Raw genomic sequence first — 12,119 nt, forward strand, 5'->3', positions numbered from 1 at the left:
AGTATAATGCTAAAAAGTATAAAACATTGTCTTAAATTTACTATATATAGCAATAATCAATGTTAGGCTTATATTCACCAATTGATTGGTGCTGTGTCTGTGAGGCGTGGAGCAGAGTGAGAGAAGAAATGAGAGTGGGAGAATGGGAAAGCAGCTATTTTGTGTTAAAATATATAAAGTAAAAACATGTTACATATTTAAAAGAGGCATATTGTACCACTTTTGCACAAGTTAGAATAGGTCTATGGACTGTAAAAGACACTTTCTTTGCACAAAGTCTTTGCACTAAATCACTCTCACATAAGGAGATCTCACCAGCTCTATTTTTGCCAGTTTCAGTCCCTTTCAGAATAAACCATTTAAGGGTTCTGTCATGTTTATGCAAATAAGCTGTTGCAGACCACCCATGTTTACTGCACATTTACAGTGCTAGCTCATCTGCCAACTTGCCACGGACAGTAGGTACAGATTCCTCCGTCAAAAAAAGTCTGCTGGCTAATGTGTATTGTCAACGGCTCTCAGCCAAAATGACAAAATGGCAGACCATCAACCATGACCATGATCTAAATGGTGGGGCTCAGGTGGTAGTTGATGGGTGAGAAGTTGTGCCGGGGTGGTTCTATGCACATTTACTTTTGTGATGTCACAATAAGTAAGCTTTCCAAATTGATCATGATTCCTGACACCAATAATAATTTAAGTGACTTACAGAAAATTGACTTTGGCATTTGGAGTGTTTATAAGGACAGTCGAGACCCAAGGCCAAATGCAAATGCACGTAAAAAGTGAGTTTTGCATGCTTCGTTAAGTTATTGTCCATTCAGAACAGGTAGTGGCAATGACTTAAGTTAAATTGACTTAAATTACTTTAATTAAATGAATAAATAAAATTAAATCGTGTATATGTATGTACAGTCATATGAAAAAGTTTGGGCACCCCTATTAATCTTAATCCTTTTTAGTTGTAAATATTTGGGTGTTTGCAACAGCCATTTCAGTTTGATATATCTAATAACTGATGGACACAGTAATATTTCAGGATTAAAATGAGGTTTATTGTACTAACAGAAAATGTGCAATATGCATTAAACCAAAAAAATTGACTGGTGCAAAAGTATGGGCACCCTTATCATTTTATTGATTTGAATACTCCTAACTACTTTTTACTGACTTACTGAAGCACAAAATTGTTTTGGTAACCTCATTGAGCTTTGAACTTCATAGCCAGGTGTATCCAATCATGAGAAAAGGTATTTAAGGTGGCCAATTGCAAGTTGTTCTCCTATTTGAATCTCCTCTGAAGAGTGGCATCATGGGCTCATCAAAACAACTCTCAAATGATCTAAAACAAAGGTTGTCCAACATAGTTGTTCAGGGGAAGGATACAAAAAGTTGTCTCAGAGATTTAACCTGTCAGTTTCCACTGTGAGGAACATAGTAAGGAAATGGAAGACCACAGGGACAGTTCTTGTTAAGCCCAGAAGTGGCAGGCCAAGAAAAATATCAGAAAGGCAGAGAAGAAGAATGGTGAGAACAGTCAAGGACAATCCACAGACCACCTCCAAAGAGCTGCAGCATCATCTTGCTGCAGATGGTGTGACTGTGCATCGGTCAACAATACAGCGCACTATGCACAAGGAGAAGCTTTATAAGAGAGTGATGCGAAAGAAGCCATTTCTGCAAGCAATGCTGCAGATGGTGTCTCGCCACAAACAGAGTCATGCGACTCTGTTTGTGGCGAGACACCATCTGCAGCAAGATGATGCTGCAGCTCTTTGGAGGTGGTCTGTGGATTGTCATTGACTGTTCTCACCATTCTTCTTCTCTGCCTTTCTGATATTTTTCTTGGCTTGCCACTTCTGGGCTTAACAAGAACTGTCCCTGTGGTCTTCCATTTCCTTACTATGTTCCTCACAGTGGAAACTGACAGGTTAAATCTCTGAGACAACTTTTTGTATCCTTCCCCTGAACAACTATGTTGAACAATCTTTGTTTTTAGATCATTTGAGAGTTGTTTTGATGAGCCCATGATGCCACTCTTCAGAGGAGATTCAAATAGGAGAACAACTTGCAATTGGCCACCTTAAATACCTTTTCTCATGATTGGATACACCTGGTTATGAAGTTCAAAGCTCAATGAGGTTACCAAAACAATTTTGTGCTTCAGTAAGTCAGTAAAAAGCAGTTAGGTGTATTCAAATCAATAAAATGGTCAAATTTTGGTTTAATGCATATTGCACATTTTATGTTTGTACAATAAACCTCATTTCAATCCTGAAATATTACTTTGTCCATCAGTTATTAGATATATCAAACTGAAATGGCTGTTCAAACACCCAAATATTTAGAACTAAAAATTATTAAGATTAATGTGGGTGCCCAAACTTTTTCATATGACTGTATATATATATATATATATATATATACATACATATACACGATTTAATTTTATTTATTAATTTTATTGCAGTAATTGCATTAAATCGTGTATATTTATTTATTTATATTTAGTTATAAGCTGCCCTCACTGGTGTCAAGCGAAGCCAGTGAAGACAGGAAATAAACAGATAAATAGCTAAAGCTAGCTAGTAGTTGGGTCAATATCGAGTCTAACTGAGTTTCTAATGTATATTTTTGACATATTTGTCACTGTCAAGGAAGTAATCAGATACGATGTCTGCTCCACTGTAAAGACTGATTGCAGTTCATGCAATTATGGAGAATTTGTTTAATTCATTTGTTTTTATTATTTTTTTTTTCAAGCTTTACGGTACAAATTAGGGTTAAAATCTATAGTTTTTTTTGACATTGCACTTTTTCCATGAGGAATTTCACATATAACTTTGTGAGATAATAGTGCACTGCTTAAGACAAAGAGGAAAGTTTACTTTTTCAAAAATATTCAGATAATATGTACATTGTCTTCAGTAATGCCCTGAGACTGGAGCTGGGAATCACAGATGAAGGCTAAGATACAGTATTGTTGGTGAAAGCTCTTATACACTTCAATAACAACCTTTTGCTTTTCTTCCAGCTCGAGATCAGGTTCTCACTAAGAGAGATCACTCCATAAATATTGAAAGTCAGATGGTGAAACTTAGGGTGTTCAAACTTGGTGATACAGTAGATTCGACTAGTGGAGCAGTAAGTGGACAAACTGTCTTTATTTATTATTAGAGGCAGCACTGTACTGCCAGTTTAGAGGTATATGTAGCCCTCTTAGTGAAATGTACTCATCCTTTGTGACCACTTTCATGAAGCAGTTTTTTTTAGTAGGCTGGTCATTTCATTTTTTCTTTTTTTATTAGGTTGGGACAGAAGGTGATGGCCCAAACAGTTTTCAGCAACCAGGTGAAAAATAGAAAATCTGGTAACCCTTTCTTTTACAGTCTCCTAAGTTCTAGGTATTAACCAGGTAATTGTGAGGTACAAACTCTGAAGTACTAAGAAATTATTTTGGGTAACAAGATGGTAAGTACCAGGACATTCTTGTCTAATTACAATAAAAAGGCTGACAGGTTCTAGATATTAAACAGGTACATGGGATGCACAAACTCCAAAGTACTACGTAATTATTTGGGTTAACAAGATGGTAGTAACAAGCACAGTTTAACTTAATTACACTGAAATTCCTCATAGGTTTTAGATATGTGAGAAGTATGAGATACAAACTCCAGTAACATGATGATAAGAACCAATACAGTCTACTTACACTGAAGAAAACTGTTTATTTCGATGGTGTTACTGTGCTCTTATCATGTACACTGTAAAAAAAAAAGTGTAAAAAAACGGTAATTTTCCGGCAGCAGGGGCGCCAGAAAATGTCTGTAAAAAAACAGAAAAATTGTGTAATTTTTAAAACATACATAAACCGTAAAAAAACAGTTATTGTATTTACTGTAATCATCGTCTATTATTGTAATTTTACAAGAAATTGCCCTTTAATTACATTAAATGTTTTTCTTTTAACATATTTTATTTCTTAAAAAAGTGTCATGCACTCTTTATAAAATGGAATAATTTGTCATTTTACAGGAAATGTTTCTATAATTACATGATATCTTTTAATTTTAACATATTTTAATTCTAAAAAAAAAGTGTCATGCACTCTTTATAAAATGGAATAATTCGTCATTTTACAGGAAATGTTTCTATAATTACATGAAATCTTTTAATTTTAACATATTTTAATTCTAAAAAAAAGTGTCATGCACTCTTTATAAAATGGAATAATTCGTCATTTTACAGGAAATTGTCCTATAATTACATGAAATCTTTTAGTCAGTCACCCGGAGGAAACCCACGCAGACACAGGGAGAACGTGCAACCTCCACACAGAAAGATCCGGGTCGCCCCAGCCGGGAATCGAACCCAGGCCGTCTTGCTGTGAAGTGGAAGTGCTACCCACTGCGCCCATGAAATCTTTTAATCAATAAATTGAATGATCACTGAATCGATTCTCTCAAACCAAGTTAAACCAATGAATCAGGCATGTTTGAGCAGTGAGCACAGATAGATTTAAGGAGTCACTGTTGTACTGATTCGGTTACCTGTGAACACAGCCAAGTTTCTGAGATGTGTTTTTACTTGTTTTAACCTCTTAATACGAAATTTATGAAAAATCATATCTGGCTGTGTTTATGAATAGTTATGAACAATTATAGGCTCAATATAGACACCCAATATACCATTTTAAATCTTAGAATCTCTGCTTTTCAGTTATCTAGCCTATTTAGCAGTATCTCCTTTCAGGAAATAAACATTTATGGCGAAATATGCCTAGTTTCATAAAGTTATGATTCATATCTTTCATATTTGCATTTATCGTACGTCCAAATCGGATGCGGACATGTTATAAACCATTCGAACCGTCTGGCTCTCCGGATTCCGAAACTGTGCTCCGTTTTACTGTAGGATGTACGGTTCCTGAATTAGAGCTGAAAGAGCGCGTCGGAGCGCGTGTTTACAGTTAAATCAATCCACTCTCCTATAATCCCCATTTATATCGAATCAGTGCTTGAAATCATTTCAGGCAGAAAGACATTAATATAAACTTTAACTCCTTATTAAAAGCGTTTTATTTGACGCATCGCCGAGTGTCTGGGGTCAGATTACTCAGCAGACTCTACTGCACGTGACGGTATGCAAATGAGGCCTGTCAGCCAATCAGGTGTCGAGCTCAGCCAGCTGGAAGGAGGGGCGGGGGCTGCTTGGGCACAGAGACTCCCCCTCAGAGACTTCCCACTCTGCAGAAAGCACTCTGTTACAGAGACACTGCGGTTTTCTGTTTGTATAGGAGTAGACCACACAAAAACAGCCTTATTACTGCAAAATGAGTTATTAAAGTGGTAGTTTTTATTCTTATAAAGTTTTCAGTCCTTTGGAGAAAGAAAATACCATTACTGCTTCAGATCACAATAAAATCTGACCAGTAAGAGGCAGCAGTTTATAATTTTATATGATGATTGTAAACACATTATAGCACAATGTAGAGCTGCCAAAACCCTTGTTCCATATAAATAGTTCATTTTATGTGTCTGGAAATAAAATAAAAAAAATAGAAAATCTGAAAAGCGCCTAAAAATTTTCCTGGTTTTTACCATATTTTGGCCATTACATGTTCAATTGAATAATTAAAGTGCCTTAAATTAATTGTGTAAAGGCTTCTAAGTGATATTAATTCATAGAATTGACTCTAAATTATTTAATATTAGAGTGATAAGCCTTCAAATGTGAGTATGTAATTTCAGGCGGTAAAAAAATGGTAAAAATAGGCTTGGAGCTTTGGGTTGTGAACATAACTGTACATGGCAGTGATGTAGAGAGCATTTGCTAAATTATCATTAGCTAAGGTTTTTTTAAACTCAGCTTCATCACCACCACCTGGGAGTAGCAAATGGTGACATGTCAGCTATAGGTGATAGCTTCATGATGGCATAGTCATCATTGTCTGTTGAAACTGTTGGGTTAGATTACCCAACCCTGTTATACACTATATTGCCAAAAGTAATAATTCACCCATCCAAATAATTGAGATCTCAGTTAATTCCAGCTGCTCGATCATGGAAACCCATTCCATGAAGCTCTCAACACGCTGCAACTTATTATATCAAAAATGTTTGTAGAATCAGTCTGCATGCCTAGGTGCTTGGGTTTGTACTCCTTTGGCCATGAAAGTTATTGGAACACCTAAATTAAATTAATTGGATGGGCGAGTGAATACTAGAGGGAAAGTTTGCAGTTGATTGACTGTTACACTGAACTTTTGCTGTTGAGAGGAATGTTTACGTCCGATTGGTCTTGAGGTTATTAATCAGGGTGAGCAGAAAAAAAGTTTTATTTGATTTTGAAGATTTTAATGTTGAAATAATGACACATCACCCACCTCTAGTATTCACTCGCCCATCCAATTAATTTAATTTAGGTGTTCCAATAACTTTCATGGCCAAAGGAAATTATGACACGTGTGTGTGTGTGTGTGTGTGTATATATATATATAATTTATTTTTCAAAACTTAACTATGTAAGTGGATTTAAACATTTGTTTTTAACTGAAAAGTAAACCTGTCTGTGAAGTGTGATCATTAAAGTACATAAAATATTTAGTAATAATAGTATTTCTGATTGCTGTTCTGTTACTTCACTTACTCAGCACTGTGGATGGTGTTTTGCTTCAAATATTTAGAACACTGTTTTTTACTGCACAAAAAATATTTTAAAAATTTAACCCCTGGGAGACTGACAGCCAGGGCAACACTCAAACACTCAAGATAACCAGGGTGAGAACCAGAAAATGAGAATCAACACTCAGAGCAGAGTACTTTTTTAATAGTTTATTAGACAATAGAAAACACATTTCCCATTATCTCTTAGTTGGCACTTGGGATCACTCTACACTGTAATTTCCATAGGATAGTAATCCATTATAAAATAATAAACCTGAAGTTTTACACACTGGATCTCGATTTTAACACTCCACAGATCTGAAGCAAATCACAAATACTAACAAATAAGTTTTATATTGTAGTAAATTCCATATTTTTTCCAGTTTATTTATGTAAAATAGTGGTTAGAATTGCAAAATTACAAAATGTTTCTTTATTAGCCTACAAAATTTCTTGCTATTATACATTTTCAAATGAATTAATAAGTATTGCATATGTATTTTACTAAAATATCTGCATTTTAAAATGTAAACTTTGTGTAAAAATACAGAAAATTTAGCTTTTTTTCACAAAATATGACTTTATTTTTACAGTTAGTATTGTTCGAATTGTCATCTAAAATTTGTTAAAAAACAGATATTTAATGTATTTTATTCACACAGATTTGTTATGTTAAATCACATGACTCATTTCAATAGACAGTTTATTCTTGTCATTTTAATACCATTTGCCTGTCATTTTGAAATACAGGGAAATATTGTAAAATTTTACTTGGAAAAACTGTAAAAAAAAATGTTTTTTTTACAGTGTACATTAACAAATAACCCTTTGTAGAAGTCCCTGCTTTAATTACAATGTACAACACTGTGTGAAAAACAGAATAAATGAGTAATAAACGAGTAAAAGGACTGTACAAAAAGCAGAGCTTATTTATCTGGTTTTAATGAGTTCTGTGGAGAGACAGCCTACTCATTTAAATAACCCCGCCCCTGAGGGCTGCCTCCACAGAGCTCACACAGTCTATGGTCCCGCCCATACAGTCATTGGTCCCACCCTGGCTAGGTGTAACCCAGCCCTTTTACAATAACCACACCTTTTTGAATAGAGCTGATTAACGCTTTAAAAAAGGAATTCTGTGAGGATATAAAAATTGTCAATATAAGCAGAGGTTACACTAGCTGCTGCATTGAAATAAAGGAGGTAGAATTACAGTATATTAGAAAAAACATGATTGAAAGTTGTCTGTTTTGCCATTGAAACCTATGGGGATGGGTGGGGTTACACAGCTTTCTGCAACCGAACAGCAGGGGGCGCCCGACCTGTGGTGACTTCACTTTTGAGAGACGATGCTCTGTCCAGCTATACACAGTCTATGGTTCTTACCATGTAAAAATTAGCAGCTGATAAGACTTGAAATTAATACCGAATGGTTGGAACTGTTTCTTAAAATTATTTATTCCTTTTATCAGTTCGCTCTTTTTACACAACAGTTCCTGTACAAGAATTCCCTTAAGATTTATTACTTCACTTGTTATAACACATGCAAAATGACTCAAATTTACAGTATATTCAGTCCAGACTACCAGTTGGGTACACACACACACACAACTAAACTTACCACACATAACACTTAAACTGTCTATTAAAAACAGAAATATAAAGTATACTAACTCCCCAAACTTCGCTTTAGAGTGGAGAAATGCTAAGAACTCAGCAGCATAAAATTTTGGCATAAAATTTACTATATACACAGATTTTTTGGATATCTGAGTGTAGGATCCTTTGAAAAATCCTATGTATGTTTAGCAATTTCTTTTTGTTGTTTTTCATGTAAAATGCAATAAAACTTAATTTCCCAGAATCATTTTCTGTTTTTGCACCATTTTTTTTTTGTAGTTTTTTGTTCAGTGGGAAGAGTGTGAGGCATGTTTGCCATGTTATTAGCCAATCAGTGTTGAGAAGTCAGTGCTGTCCAAGTGTCCTTTCTGTTTGTGTGTGTGAGAGACAGAGGGGGAGAGAGAAGTTTGCCTGTGTACTTACGAAGCTGTTTTCTTATAATTTCTCCGCTCTAAAGTTAAATTTGGGGGGTTAGTGTACTTAAATGTCCCAAATGGCCATACCTGTCAAGTCTCCCATTTTGGGTGGGAAACTACCGTATTTTACTGCTCTTTCCCCGCCGTCCTCATGTATTAGTATTTTCACGTAAATTTTCTGTATAATATTAACATTTAAAAAACTTTATTATTAAGGCGACAGGCCAGTCTCTTAACCAATCGTGGTGCCAGTTCAAGGAGAAAGTCCCGCCTTTCAGGAGAAACAGCCAATCAGGTTGCTGGTTTTGCGAGCGCAGAGGAGGGTTAGTGTGTTTAGCTAACTAGTTATCTAGAAGATACTGTGGATAACCAGAATTTAGTACAGTTCTTTATGTTGGTAGTTTCAAGCAGTTTCTTAACCCTGATCACTGCCCCAAAATAGTGTTTTCCAGCAGATCCAACTGATCAGCTATTAAGCAATCCTTTATTGAGTTTACCTGTTCAATCCCGTAGCTCCCTATCGACCATAGATCAATCATTATGTATATCCAGCAGTGTATTAGACACATCATACCACCACTTACTTTATTAAGTGCATTTAAAGCAGAGAAAGCTGTAGAATATGCAGAACAGTGGGAGTATGCAGTAGAATATGCAGGAACAGGGTTGAGAAACACTGATCTAACGTGACTTCTGTTCATTTGTAGTTCACAGTAAGACCACATGTCCTGGGTAAATAGAGGGATTTTAGGCAAACCCAAGTGTTTTTTTTTTTGTATTTATTTTAACTGGAATGTGTTCAAATCTTAAGTATTGTGGTGTAATTTATTATTTAGAAGGGTAGAAGCGATGGTTGAGATGGAGAGAGAGAGAAAATGTGGAGAGGGCTGAAATTAACTGAACTGGGTAAACGATCAATCTTAGCGAATAACGAACGAACTAACGAATGACATGAGTAAAGAACGAGCCAGTTCTGCTAGTGTTTCCCAAAGAGCTTCGCAAAATGAAAATTAATGAACGAGGTTAAAGAACGTCTTTATTGACTCCTCCCCTGAAACAATGCGTTCAATTGAACCATAAACATCGATTCAACACTGCCAATATGCAGTATTTATTCACTATTACACCCTAAAAATGGAGAAATGTGGTGTAATCAACAACATTATACATATTCTAAAAATTTTAAAAAGGACTACAAAAGGATGTACTTTGGCATTGATAAAATACTCCTTAAGATACATATGACTAAATATCTCTCATTTATTTAAAATAGATTGTAGCATTAATATAGTTAATTTTGTTTATTAATTTGATCATGTGTTATTACCTATGTTCCTTTATCTCTCTCTCTCTCTCTCTCTCCCCTGGTGGGCATTGTATATAGGTGCGTCCATGGCAGAGTAACAGCCTGGATACAGAATGCACAGACTTGGAGACTTTGCAGCTTTGCTTAGACTGATTTGCTTAGACTCTGCAGGAATTGACTGATTGCATTAATTGCAGCATTAATGTCAAGAACTCTATCATCGCTAATCTGGATTTTAATTATTTATTTGTTCAAAGTTCTTAGCATTACGAAGCTTTCGGGAAACCCACCTCTGATCAAGACTAAACTGATCAAAAGAAAGAAGTATTAAGGAAAGATTAGTAATTGTGTAGGCCCTTTAGGATTTAATGTTGCCGCCGTTCTTTGTTTGTATCTGCTCTTACCATTCTGTGGAGGGGGGAAACTTGGTTCTAAAGCTCTGGTAAAGTGAACAGGTCACTGATGTGAGGTTGTCGGAAAAGATGTTAGCTTTAAAGCTAATCTATGTATCTGGGAGCATGGGGTGCGTGTTGCAGCTAAACCTCACAGCACGTCTGACCCATCTAATTTAATGAAGCTTTATAAATGAGCTATTCCTTTACTGAGAAACACATGGGATAGGGTGCTCTAGTGTTGATTTCTCCTCTATAAAATGGTAAGAGAAGACATTTAGATGTGTATCATTTAGCCCCTGTAAACTATAAACAAAGATCCTCTCCTTTGGAAGAAGGTTTATATAAGTTTAATGAAAGTTAGTGTGAGTTAATGTCATTCAGGAAATTAAATGTGTAAAAAAGATTTTTACAACTGATGGAATAACAGCCAGGTAAACCTGTTGTCTTTTTTCTTGTTGAACTGTTAATAAGTAATAGTTTATAACCATAGCCATGGGAGGATATTGTTTTTGCACCAGCAATAAAAAAAGCACTGACTGGAAAACTCCAAACCTGCATTGGATCTTTTTCTTAACATCCTGTTATTTAATCAGAAGTACCATTTATCCACTCACCCACACTCCAACAAATGGTGGTTATGCTGCTAAGGGCGTTTATATCTATAATCATAAATAATAAAACAAATCTGTGCTGGTTGACAACTGCGTTTATATGGCAACATGTTTATTGCCATGTTATACACTCGTTTTTGTCCTGTAAAAATGAAAGAAAGTAAGTCTGTGCATGGGTTATTTGTGACTAGATAAGACACAACCTACAGATTTGTGGTTAAGTAAAAGATTTAGTAAAAAGGTTGTGTGAAAACAACTAGTAATAAGGATTTAGTAGAGTCTGTACTCACAAACTTAAGAAGTCACTGTCACTATCTGTTCTGACTAGACAATAACTTAATGGAGACATGCAAACTCACTTATTGCGAGCTTTGTCCATATAAACACTCCAAACGCCAAAATTCATCCATTTGGATAGCTCACTTAAACTTATACTTTTACATAACATGTAAATGTGCATAGAACCAACCCGGCACCACTTTTCACCTGTCAGCCTCCACCTGAGCCATCCAGATCAGTTAAAGGAGAACCGCACTGTCCATGGCAAGTTGGCTGACACTTACCAACTTGCCATGGAAGCTAACACTTACATGTGTTTAATGTGCAGTAAACATGGGTGGTCTGCAACAGTTTATTTCCATTAACATGAGAGAGCGCTTAAACAGTTCATTCTGGAAGGGACTGAAACTGGCAAGAATAGAGCTGGTGAGATCACCTTATGTGAGAGTGATTTAGTGCAAAGCCCAAAGACCTATTCTAACTTGTGCAAAAAAAAATATGTTCACTTAAAATATGTAGCATGTTTTTATATTTCAACACAAAATAGCGGCATTCCCATTCTCCCACTGTCTACTCCTGATGTCTTCTCTCACTCTGCTCCCCCCTCACAGACACAGCACCAATCAGTTGGGGTGGGGGGTGCTAAAGAACAACGGCCCCCTAAAAAAGGCCTATCAATGTTCATGCAGACCCCTGATGGTTATGAGTTCCATGGATCACATCAATCAATACATTTTGGCGTCCCACCTCACAAGACTTGTCTGATGTGTTGGAGATGTTCCTAATCAGTTGTCAAACTAAGAGTATCTGGTTATTGTTAAAAAGGTACT

The sequence above is a fragment of the Astyanax mexicanus genome, chromosome 20, assembly GCF_023375975.1.
Source record: "Astyanax mexicanus isolate ESR-SI-001 chromosome 20, AstMex3_surface, whole genome shotgun sequence".
NCBI lineage: Eukaryota > Metazoa > Chordata > Actinopteri > Characiformes > Acestrorhamphidae > Astyanax > Astyanax mexicanus.